An 11,610-nucleotide genomic window follows, 5' to 3' on the forward strand; every position below is an offset into this window, starting at 1 on the left:
TGGTTTGCTTTCCATGGCTTGCTCAGCCTGCTTTCTTATAGAACATAGGATCACCATCCCAAGGATGGCAGTACCCACAGTGGATTAAACCCTCCCTCATCATTCACTAATTTAGTCTTGCCTGCAGCCCCATCTTATGAAGGCATTCCCTCAATTGAGGCCCCCTTTTCTATGATGACTATAACTTGTATCAAATTGACATAATTTGGCATTCAATATGTGAACTCTGAGGCAAAAGCCTGGGTGGCAGTCATGAGGTCTTCATTAGCTGGACTGTGGGATGATAAATGCCTTCTTCACAATGACACTTCTTCACCAGCCTGCTCACACTCTATGCCCATATCGTTTGTGAAGAGCTCTTTGCTGGCCAGGCAGTGGACGATGGGCTCTGCTGGTCTCTGATATGGTGGATGATATGAGATATGGGGCTAAGTCACAGGCGTGAAGCACACAGAAACAGTATCCCTCCAAAGGACTCTAGCCTGCTTGTCCGAGAGCTAGAAAGGGATGTGATGAGTGCCAGAGGGAAACCCAAGAACTCCCCATCACCTGTGTCTGAAAACATGCTACCAGGTCTGTGAAAGTTCAGGGAGAAATTTGAAAGCCCCTCAAAGAATCTACCAAGGCCTTTTCCATGATCTGTGGTTATAGTTATCAGGGACCAAAGAAGCAGCTATATAATTTTTAGTAGAAGAAACGAGAACCACTGGCAATCTGGGGTGGAAGAACCAGCTATGAGCAACTATAGGATATCAGTTTGTGAGAACGGATGACTCTGCTGTTCCAATCTGATGCTGGTGTCTCTGGGAAGTCTTAGACATCTGCTAGCCTCAGCCTACTTTGGAATCCCAAAGAAGGAAGCGCTAACTCCTGTGAAGCAGTGTCTCAGGGACTTTCCAGTGAAAGTGAGGATGAGCAGCCAAAATGCAAAAGCCAGCCTCTTCTGTGAGTTTTTATGTAGGCTGTTACCAGAAAATGAGCCCCAGATTTAGGTTGGGTCTTCAAATGATCCATTCCAAGAAAATCCAGCCAGGCATGGTGGCACACACTTTTAATACCAAAGCCCAGGAGGCAGAAACAGGTGGATCTTGGCCTGCCTAATCTACAAAGTTCTAGGATAGGTAGGGCTACACAGAGAAACCCTGCCTTAAGAAACAAAACAAAACAAAACAATAACAAAAAGAAGAGCCTTCACATGCTGTCCAGAACCTTAGTTTTTTTAATTCATTTTATTGAGCTCTACATTTTTCTGCTCCCCTCCCTGCCTCTCCCCTCCCATCTTCAACCCTCTCCCATCGTCCCCATGATCCCAGTTTATTCAGGAGATCTTGTTTTTTTTCTACTTCCCATGTAGATTAGATCTATGTATAGCTCTCTTAGGGTCTAGGTTCTCTGGGATTGTGAATTGTAGGCTAGTTTTCTTTGCTTTATGTCTAAAAGCCACTTATGTGTGAATACACATGATGTTTGTCTTTCTGAGTCTGAGTTACCTCACTCAGTAAAATGTTTTCTAGATCCATCCATTTGCCTGCAAATTTCAAGATGTCATTATTTTTTTTCTGCTGTGTAGTACCCATTATTTATTTATTTTTCAAGACAGGGTTTCTCTGTGTAGCTTTGGAGTCTGCCCTGGAACTTGCTTTGTAGATCAGGCTGGCCTCAAACTCTCAGAGATCTGCCTGCCTCTGCCTCCAAAGTGCTGGGATTAAAGGCGTGCGCCACCACTGCCCAGCACGGCCTTTAATTATTACTTAAATTATTACTTTAAACATTCTTCAAGGTATCATTATTTGAACCATTTAGCATTAACATTTTGTTACAGAAATGGGAACTTGTATAATAATAAAAATTTACTTATTCCTTTATTTTAGTGTTCCTGTTTATAAATTATTTAATGTTATAAAGACTATCAAAAACTGAGTTTAAGAGAAAGTATCCTTCGTAAATGAATTCTCTCTGTCTAGTTGGCCTCATATTACATTAAACAAAATCTTTATTATCTTTTTGGTTTTGATTGACTATAGAGATGTCATAATTCTTGTTACTTTTCCTCCCTTTGAGACAAACGTACTATGTTCAATGTAATGCATTATTTTATGTGAGTATATCTTTGAGCTACAGATACTGTGGGGGCCTGTGTCAGAAGGCTGTGATCTTAGTGTGAACTCTGGGTGTGCCAGAGTGCAGAATATTCTTCTCACAGCCTGGCCTTCTACAAAGAATGGCATGAGCTCTAAGTGAGTGCACTTGAAGCAAGGGCATGAGGGGAATGCCCAGATAAGTTCACATTACCTCTGTGAGAGAGGCAAAGGCCTGGGAGGGAAGGATGCTAGTTCTTTTTCACATGATCAAAGATATAAAATGGAACACCTTGCTCTACTTGCATTTGCTTAAGCTATCTGTAGATACTACCTCATGTTTTGCTTTCATTAATGATAAAAATGAGAAGTGCTTTGTTTGTACTCCTTGAGCTCAAATGCCTGGAGTCTCCTGGTACCCCCACTCATGTCTTTGGCACATCCTTTGCACCACAGGAACTTAGCTTTGCTGGTCGTGGGTCAGGTGGACAAGTGGCACCCAACACGGGACCTGAAGAACAAGGTGTTGATTCCCCAAATATAGAGCTCCTACCTAAATACTGAAATAGTCAGGGGAACAAAAATGGGGCAAAATCAAAGTGAAAGTGCAGATGTTAACATGGAGAATTATCTTAAATTGTTCAGCGCTTGGATCCACGCTTTTGGAGTGTGGTCCTCCAGGGAGAACTTTCAATTCTGCATAATGCATTCAAAGGCTCTGTTATTAGGGTCAATAAGGGGAAAAGACTGGAGAGAGGTGATGGAACTTTCCGAGGCACTCACCACAAGGGAGAGGTCATCACTGCACATTTGGTTTCTCTGTGATTGGATCTCTTTAGCTATGCAGAGGCTTCACGCCTCAGCAACATTAGAGATGGGGCCACCATTAGTAAAAGTAAAGAGAAAGAAAGAAGATATCTTTGAAACAGAAAATGGAGGAGCTTGAGTTGAAATCAGAAGAGGGTTTCTCTGAGATTCCACCCAAAGAAAATACCCCTTTACTATGGCTTCTGCATTTGCCCCAGGGATCAGAGCATCTTACAGGGAAAGGAGATTGGGCAGGAATGGGAAGACTGCTCTGGTGTGATGACTTAATGATAAACCAAGTTTACTTTTTTTTTTTAAAAAAAAATAAGATTTATTTATTATAAATACAGTGTTCTGCCTGCATGTATGTCTGCATGCCTGAAAAGGGCATCAGATCTTATCATAGATGGTTGTGAATCACTGTTGTTGTTGCTGGGAATTGAACTCAGGACCTCTGGAAGAACAGCCAGTGCTCTTAACCTCTGAGTCATCTTTCTAAAAATCAATTGAATTTTTGTTGCATTATAGCTTGGGAAAAAAATTACTGTACCAAGAAAGACCCACCTTCCTTTTAATAAGATTAGACAGGACAATTCAGAACCTTATGTGTACTTTGTGGCTAAATGACCTGAAAAATCTAAGGAATATTATATCTCAATGCAATATCAGGAATATATTTGTAAATATTCTGGCTTTTGATAAAGCTGATTCAGTATGTCAAAGGGTTACATACCCTTTATGAGCTACAGGGAGATCATTGAAGGAACATATTAGGGCCTGGACAGATATGGGTTTCCCCATTTATAACATACTTGTCTTAGTTAGGGTTTCATGGGTTACCGTGACCATGCCAACTCTTTTTTTTTTTTTTTTTGGTTTTTCGAGACAGGGTTTCTCTGTAGCTTTGGAGCCTGTCCTGGAACTAGCTCTGTAGACCAGGCTGGTCTCGAACTCACAGAGATCCGCCTGCCTCTGCCTCCCGAGTGCTGGGATTAAAGGCGTGCGCCACCATCGCCCGGCCATGCCAACTCTTGTAAAGGAAAACATTTAATTGGGTGGCCTATAGTTCAGAGGGTCAGTCCATTATCATCATGGCAGGACACGTGGCCTACAAGCAGACATTGTGTTGGAGAAGGAGCTGAGAGTGAAGAAGGAGCTTCATTTTGTTCAGCAGGCCACAGGAAGTGACCTGACACACAGGACGTGGCTTGAGCATATATGAAACCTCAAAGCCTACTCCTAAAGTGACACACTTCCTCCAACAAGCCATACCTACTCCAACAAAACCACACCTCCTAGTAGGGCCACCCGCTAGGAACTTAAGGGGACCAATTACATTCAAACTACCATAGCACTGTTGTAGTTGCTGCCTTCAACGAGAAAGAAAAACAAATACAATGTTTTAACTGTGCAAAGTGGGTCACATAAGAACAGAAGAGATAAAGAGAGAAAGAGAGAGAGAATGAGTGCAGGAAAAGTACCAAGATTTAGCCCCCATTATAAAAAGAAAGGCATTAGGCAATCAATATCATTCTAAATTTGATACACAAGGCAAGCCTCTAACTGATCTAGAAAACTTGGTGACAAGACCCTTCCAAGGGTCCCGGCCAACAATGTGGGGTAATCAACAGATTTTAAATGGGGAGGACTTGTCACTACTCTCGGCAATGCAGCTGCTGATTTAAAAGTAATAAAACTTCATTTTCTTAAAAACTCATGATCAAAATGTTCAAATTATACAAATGGGGATATTTTGTCCTCTCCCAGCATGGCCCATGGGGAATCCTATTGGGGAAAAGCAGTTGTTCATTTGAAGGACTAAATGTCCATCCAAGAGTTATTGATTCAAATTAGTATCTTGGCATCAGTAGCTAAAATGCTCCATTTGTCTGCTGTATAAAGAATTATGCAACTGCATTATTGCCTACATAATTTCAAACATTTAAATTTGTTATAATACTTTAATTTCTGAACAAAAACCCAAATGTAAGGTGTGGATAAGAGAATGTCAACTTCAAGGATTGTTAGATTCTGGTACAATTAGAGCTCCCATGGAAAACCTTTTTATACCTACAAGGGAAATTGAACATTAATGAATTGTTACAAGGTAACTTAATGGGCCTTGGGTGTGAGAGCAACTTCTTATGCTCTGCTAGGAGACGATATCAGCTATTCAGCAGGTAAGGTGACTCCTTAATGGATAATGCCATCATTTGCCCATAGTGTCAATGACTCTTTTCAATCACTGCCTGTATTTTAACTGCAATGATGTGCCTAACCATTGTAGTTCAATTGTAGATATTACCAGGAAGGCTAGAAAAACTTCTTACAGGTTGAACATTCCTTGTAATAATCCTTCTTCACCTTTATCAAGGGAATTTTCAGGAGTGTATATCTTGCTTGGACAGCCTATGCCTCACCTGAGGCACCCATGAGATCTCCAAGCTGATTTTGAAGATAGTTTTCATGTATTGGACCTTCTACCATTGTTGTTGCTGTTGCTGAAGTGCTCTTCTTCCCTATACCTGGACTTGTGGTAGGGACGCAGAAGGAGACAAGGACAACGGCATGTGTTTTTAGCAAAACCATCAACGTTAATGCCACCATACTGATAGAAATAAACCAGGAACTAGGTAAAGTGAGGGGGCAGTCCTTCAAAAACCAAGCAGCTATTATTTATTATTTCAAAGACTACATTGTCTGTAAACAATTTCTTGCCATGTGCTACTTTAATATTCCAACTCACATAACATACAAGACCAATTAGATTTCATACATAAAGAATTTGATAATACTCACATGTATTGGTCATGATGGTTTGCATGGACCATGCCTTTTGTGGGTCCTGCCTTGTTAGTATTATTCATAATTATGTGCCTACAAATAATTTTCCAATGTATACAAAATTGGCTACTAAATCTAATTCAATCTGTGTATGCATATGATTCATTATCTGATATTCTGCAAAACAAAAAAAGGGGACTTGTGGGAGTCTGGGTAAGAAAACTGAACTAAAGATAAAGTAGAGTGCAGAATGTTCTTGCAACAAGGTGGTTTTCTAAAAACAACAGCATCAACTATGATCAGTGAGTTCACTTGAAAGCAAGGACATGAAAGGTATGTCCTGGTAGGTCCACATTATGCTTGTTGGAAAGGCAAAGGCCTGGGAGGAACATTATTGACTTTTTTCAAATGACCAAAGACTATAAGACATAACACCAGGCTATACATTGCTTCTAAAATTTTGGGATATTTGTTTTGTTAAAGGTTGCTTTCAATCTTTGGCTTTTTTCGGCAAATGATTATCCTAATACACACACACATGCAGACACTCTCACACAAACACATGCACACACAGATGCAAATACACACAGACACACAGGCACACACACACAAACACAAAATTGTTGGAGAAGGGTCACTTGTTGGTTCCCGGCCGTCCGGCTAGCTTAGACCTGAAATAATCACACAGCAACTATATTTATTAAATCACTGCTTGGCCCACTAGTTCTAGCTTATCATTGGCTAACTCTTACATATTAATTTAACCCATCTCCAGTAATCTGTGCATCACCACAAGATCATAGCCTACAAGCAAGTTTCAGCATATCTGTCTCTGACGGAGACTCCATGGCTTCTCTCCTACTCTGCCTTCTTCCTTGCCTAATTCTGTTCTTTCCTTCCATAGGCTCAAAGCAGTTTCTTTATTCATTAACCAATAAAAGAAACACATAGACAGAAGGACCTACCTCACAACACAGTATTTTCTGTAGGGGAAATAGTTTATGATTAAAGTTCTGTTGGAATGTTGGAACTGGAGAGATAACTCCATGGTTAAGAGAAATAACTGCTCTTCCAGAAGACCCAGGTTTGTTCTCAGCACTCACATGGTAGCTCATAACTCTGTGTAGCTCTAGCTTCAGGGGATATGATGCTTTCTTCTGTCTTCCATAGGGACCTGGCACACAAGTGGTATACAGACATACATGCAGGCAAAACACTCATAACCCTAAAAGATAAAATTAGATTGTTAAGTCCAGTTGAAGACTGAGAGGAGTGAGAATATGAGCAAAGAGGTCAAGACCACGATGGGAACACCCATTAAAACAGCTTACCTGAGCTAAAGGGAGATCACCAATTCCAGTCAGACAGGGAAGGAACCAGCATAGGACCAAACCAGCATAGGATTCTCTAAATGTGGGTGGCAGTTGTATGGCTGGGACAGATTGTGGGGCCACTGGCAGTGGCACCAGATTTCATCCCTGATACTTGTAATGGCTTTTGGAACCCATTCTCTTTGGATGGCTGCCTTACTCATCCTGGATATAGTAGAGAGGGCCTTGATCCTTCTTCAGAGCAATGTGCCTTGCCCTCTCTGAGGAGTAAATGGGGGGTGGGGTGAGGGAGAAGGTAGAGGGAATGGGAGGAGGGGAGGGAGTGGGAACTGGGATTTGTATGTAAAATGAAAAAAGATAGCTGTTTTATTTTTTTAAAAAAAATAAAATAAAAATATTAAAACTTAGCTTGCAAGATGTGATTACATGGGAAGGACAAGTCGTAGCAAGGTCAGTTGTGTTGTTTCTTGAAAGGTAGGTTAACTTAAACAGTCCTTGTACCAATAGGGAAATGAACTGAATGCACAGATTTAAATGGTCTCAAGGCATGTTATTAACTTGCTTATAAGGTCTGTGCAAAGGGTAGTTTCTGAAGGAAAGTGGTTATTTTAGTAAAAGCTATTCCCACACATTCCTTCTCTTCTCCTTCCTTCCTCCCTTTTTTCTTTCCCTCTCCCATTTTCCTTCCTTCATTCTCCCTTCCCTTTCATCCTTCTTTCTTTTCTTTATCCTTTATCTTCCTTGTTTTTATCCCTCTCTCTCCTCCTTTTCCTTTCTTTCTCCCTTCTTTTCTTCAAAAAGAATTTGTAGAACATCTACAATTAATTTGAGAGAACACACAATTGTGATATAGTGGCAGCATAGTGCCGTGTGTATTGTCTACTGTCGCAACCCAAGGCAGTCTAACCACTGAAAGCATGAACTGACCATGGGAAGTAGAGTTTACCAAGGCAGATACATCCAATTTAACTTTTCTTGTAAGACAGAATTACAATAGAAAAACAGGTCAGAGGTGTGTGTGTGAAAGGCACACACACATGCACACACACATACACACACAGAGAGAGAGAGAGAGAGAGAGAGAGAGAGAGAGAGAGAGAGAGAGAGAGAGAGAGAGGGAGAGAGGAAGGGAGGGAGAGAGGAAGGGAGGGTGGAAAGGAGAGAGAGAGAGAGAGAGAGAGAGAGAGAGAGAGAGAGAGAGAGAGAGAGAATGAGCAGTGATGGCCTGTGCCCGGGGGAAGCTTCAGAGAAAGTGCAGTGGCATGCTTTCAGAAAGTTTCTTTTTTTAAAAAATTGATTTTTATTGAGCTCTACATTTTTCTCTGTGCCCCTCCCTGCCTCTCCCCTCTCCTTCAATCCTCTTCCAAGGTCCCCATGCTCCCAATTTACTTAGAAGATCTTGTCTTTTTTTTTTTTTACTTCCCATGTAGATTAGATCTATGTAAGTCTCTCTTAGTGTCCTCATTGTTGTCTAGGTTCTCTGAGATTGTGATTTGTGGGCTGGTATTCTTTGCTTTATGTTTAAAATCCACTTATGAGTGAGTACATGTGATAATTGCCTTTCTGTGTCTGGCTTACCTCACTCAAAATAATGTTTTCTAGCTCCATCCATTTTCCTGCAAAATTCAAGCTGTCATTATTTTTTTCTGCTGTGTAATACTCCATTGTGTAAATATACCACATTTTCCTCATCCATTCTTTGGTTGATAAACCCAAACACTGTCTTACTACTTCACTACTGATCTCCTTCAGTTCCTGAGGAGGAATTATTTATGGTAAATTCAAGGCTCACAGATAAACTTCATTGCCCATAACTTTTGAAAAAAAAGAAGTAAAAAAAAAATCACAAGTTTGTTAAATCAATGACAAAAAGAAGTCCATTATATCACTATCTTACAGAAAAGCAAGTCTATTATAGTGTTGACATTTTATAACATGCACTCAAACACATTGTGTCATTTATAGCTTAAAGAAATGTATAGAACAGAATTAAATGTTAATTGTGTGAATTAATTGCAGGATATGTTTTACTATACTGATAATTTGTGGCCAGCACCTGGCACTATAGCTGGGGAGTTACTCTAAATCTGAAGTTGGGGCAGGGCTTCACACCCCTACCCTCTATGTTAGTTTAATGGTAAAGTATAGTCTGATACATTTTATGTTGAAATCCTTCATTAAAATGTTACAAGTAATCTTCAGACATTCTTCTCCAGACATAGTGATGTCCAGCCAGAGTGGAGAGTTCTCTATCCTCCTGCCCTATGCTTTAGTTCAGTTTTTTCCTCTTATTTCTACATTTCCCCCACCGTTTCTCCAGTGGTTGAAGTATTGCTGAAAACCTGGAGTACCATTTCCTTCTCTTCCTCATTTCCAGAAAATTGTTTTATCTTCTTGTCATAGTTAACTGTGTTCTCGCTTTTCATAGACGTGTAAGTTCTTTTGAGACAGAAACTGACTTGTAGCACCTTTCCAGATTATACCTAGTGCCTGTAAAATGATGTACACAAGTGATGCAGTTCTTTATTCAAATTTATTGCTTGAGTTTTATTTTTAACATTGTTCCTAAGGATTAGTAATATTAAAATTTAATAATAAAGATCTTTGGTGTGCTGTTCTCAGAAAGGGAAGAACCTATTCTACTAGGTAGAATAGTTTGAATCTTTTGCTTGTATAATACTTTTGGTTGCTTTTGAGAGCATTTCAACCTTAATAATTCTTACAGATGGCAGAACCTAAATATATTATTTATTAATGGTAATGATTTCACAAGATATAAAGATTCAACATCAATTAAAATCTAATTTTACAATGGAAATGTTATTTTTGTCATTAATTATAACATAGATAGTATTATTTAAGACATGATGAAAAATTATTTAAAATGATTTTGGAGCATATTAATTAAAATTCCATTAAAACATCATAAAGTTGCTCATAAATTTATTCGATCCCCCTATTCCTCTCAGGAAGGATTGCTTGTATTATAACTTGTGCTTGTCCTTCTATTTTGCTAAGTTTTGAATCATTTTTAATTAAATACTACTTTACAATATTTTGAGGGGAATAGTAGATTTTTCTTTTTCTTTTTTTGTGGTGAAAAAGTGTATATTTAGAATTAGCCGGCTGGGCTCAGTTTAGATGATTCCAATCTTGTTGGCAACATCCAGAGCATCATAATCAGGAGCCAACCGAACATACGCCTTCTTCTCTCCGTCGGGCCTTATGAGGGTGTTGACTTTGGCCACATAGATGTCACAGAGTTTCTTCACAGCCTGTTTGATCTGGTGCTTGTTGGCCTTGACGTCCACAATGAACACAAGTGTGTTGTTGTCTTCTATCTTCTTCATGGCTGACTCGGTGGTCAGGGGGAATTTGATGATGGCATAGTGGTCAAGCTTGTTCCTCCTGGGCGCGCTCTTCCGGGTGTATTTAGGCTGCCTTCGTAGCCACAGGGTAATGGGACCCCGAAAGGTGGGCGATGTGCGGATCTTCTTCTTTTTGTGGCTGTGGACGCCTTTCAGCACTGCCTTCTTGGCTTTCAAGGCCTTCGCTTTAGCTTCAGCTTTGGGAGGGGCAGGAGCTTCCTTCTTCGCTTTCGGCGCCATCTTGACGAAAAGGCTAGATTTTTCTTAATGTGTTTCTGAATACAGTAAGTTTATTGGACGGTTAGGTGACTTTTATTGTTTTTTTTTCTCCTTGGGCTAAAAGCTTTATTTTGCTTTTACTGCAGAATTGTACAAACATGATGTCATTAAATTATTTCTCAGTGGAAGAAACTAATGAGTGTCTAATGAAATTAGATATTGTAGTTACTGTAATATCTTTATGATTTTTTTTGGTTGTTAGATTTTTTAAGTGTTAAAATAGTAAAGTTGGAAGAAACTCTTTAGGGATTTTGGTCCAGTTGTCTCCCAGAGCTAGGAATCTGTTTTTCTTTTTCAGTTACACAGTTCGTGTTTTGATATTTATGTTGGCCTTCCATTTAGAATTATTTATTTCTAGAGGTGGGCCCCTTTTAAGCCATTTTTATTGACGTTAATCCATTTTGTGTTTGCAACAATGTTGTTTTAATTCTCCTCTTTGCTACTAACCTTTCAAATAGTCAAAGCTAGCTCTATTCTTGCTTTTTCATGTCCAGCCTTTAGTCATCCCAGTTTCAGATTTGCATAGACTTCTTTACAGAAGGTACACTCCAGGTCACATGTAAAATTCCAGATGTCAGCAGGATCATATTCAGTCATTGTTGTTGAACTAACCAGCAATGGTGTCTATGTGATACTTACTGGCTTTGATGTCAAGTACCTGTAATTACTGGTTTTTAAATGATAAATTATTGACGCATGAATTTGGGAGTTAATCAAATCTTTCTATTTCTATTTAATTTTTTTTGAGACAAGGTCTTAATATGTAGCCATGGCTGGCACTATATAGACCAGCCTGGACTCACAGATAATCTCTCTGCCTCTGACTCCCAGGTACTGGGATTAAAGGCGTGTGTTTCCATTCCTGACTCAAACTGGTTTGAATTTTGATTTTGTCATGTTCCTTCTGAATTTAAATCAATATTTTTTTTACATATATTGTATATATTTAGCAATGTTATTATC

At 39.5% G+C, this 11,610-nt stretch overlaps 1 pseudogene; it reads right to left on the reverse strand.

Annotated features, from left to right (window-relative positions):
- Nucleotides 1–10,101: 10,101 nt before the first annotated feature.
- On the reverse strand, nt 10,102–10,615 carry LOC142844725 (large ribosomal subunit protein uL23 pseudogene; annotated as a pseudogene).
- Between the last annotated feature and the right edge of the window lie 995 nt (nt 10,616–11,610).

The sequence above is a fragment of the Microtus pennsylvanicus genome, chromosome 2 (genome assembly GCF_037038515.1).
Source record: "Microtus pennsylvanicus isolate mMicPen1 chromosome 2, mMicPen1.hap1, whole genome shotgun sequence".
In the NCBI taxonomy this organism is placed as follows: Eukaryota; Metazoa; Chordata; class Mammalia; order Rodentia; family Cricetidae; genus Microtus; species Microtus pennsylvanicus.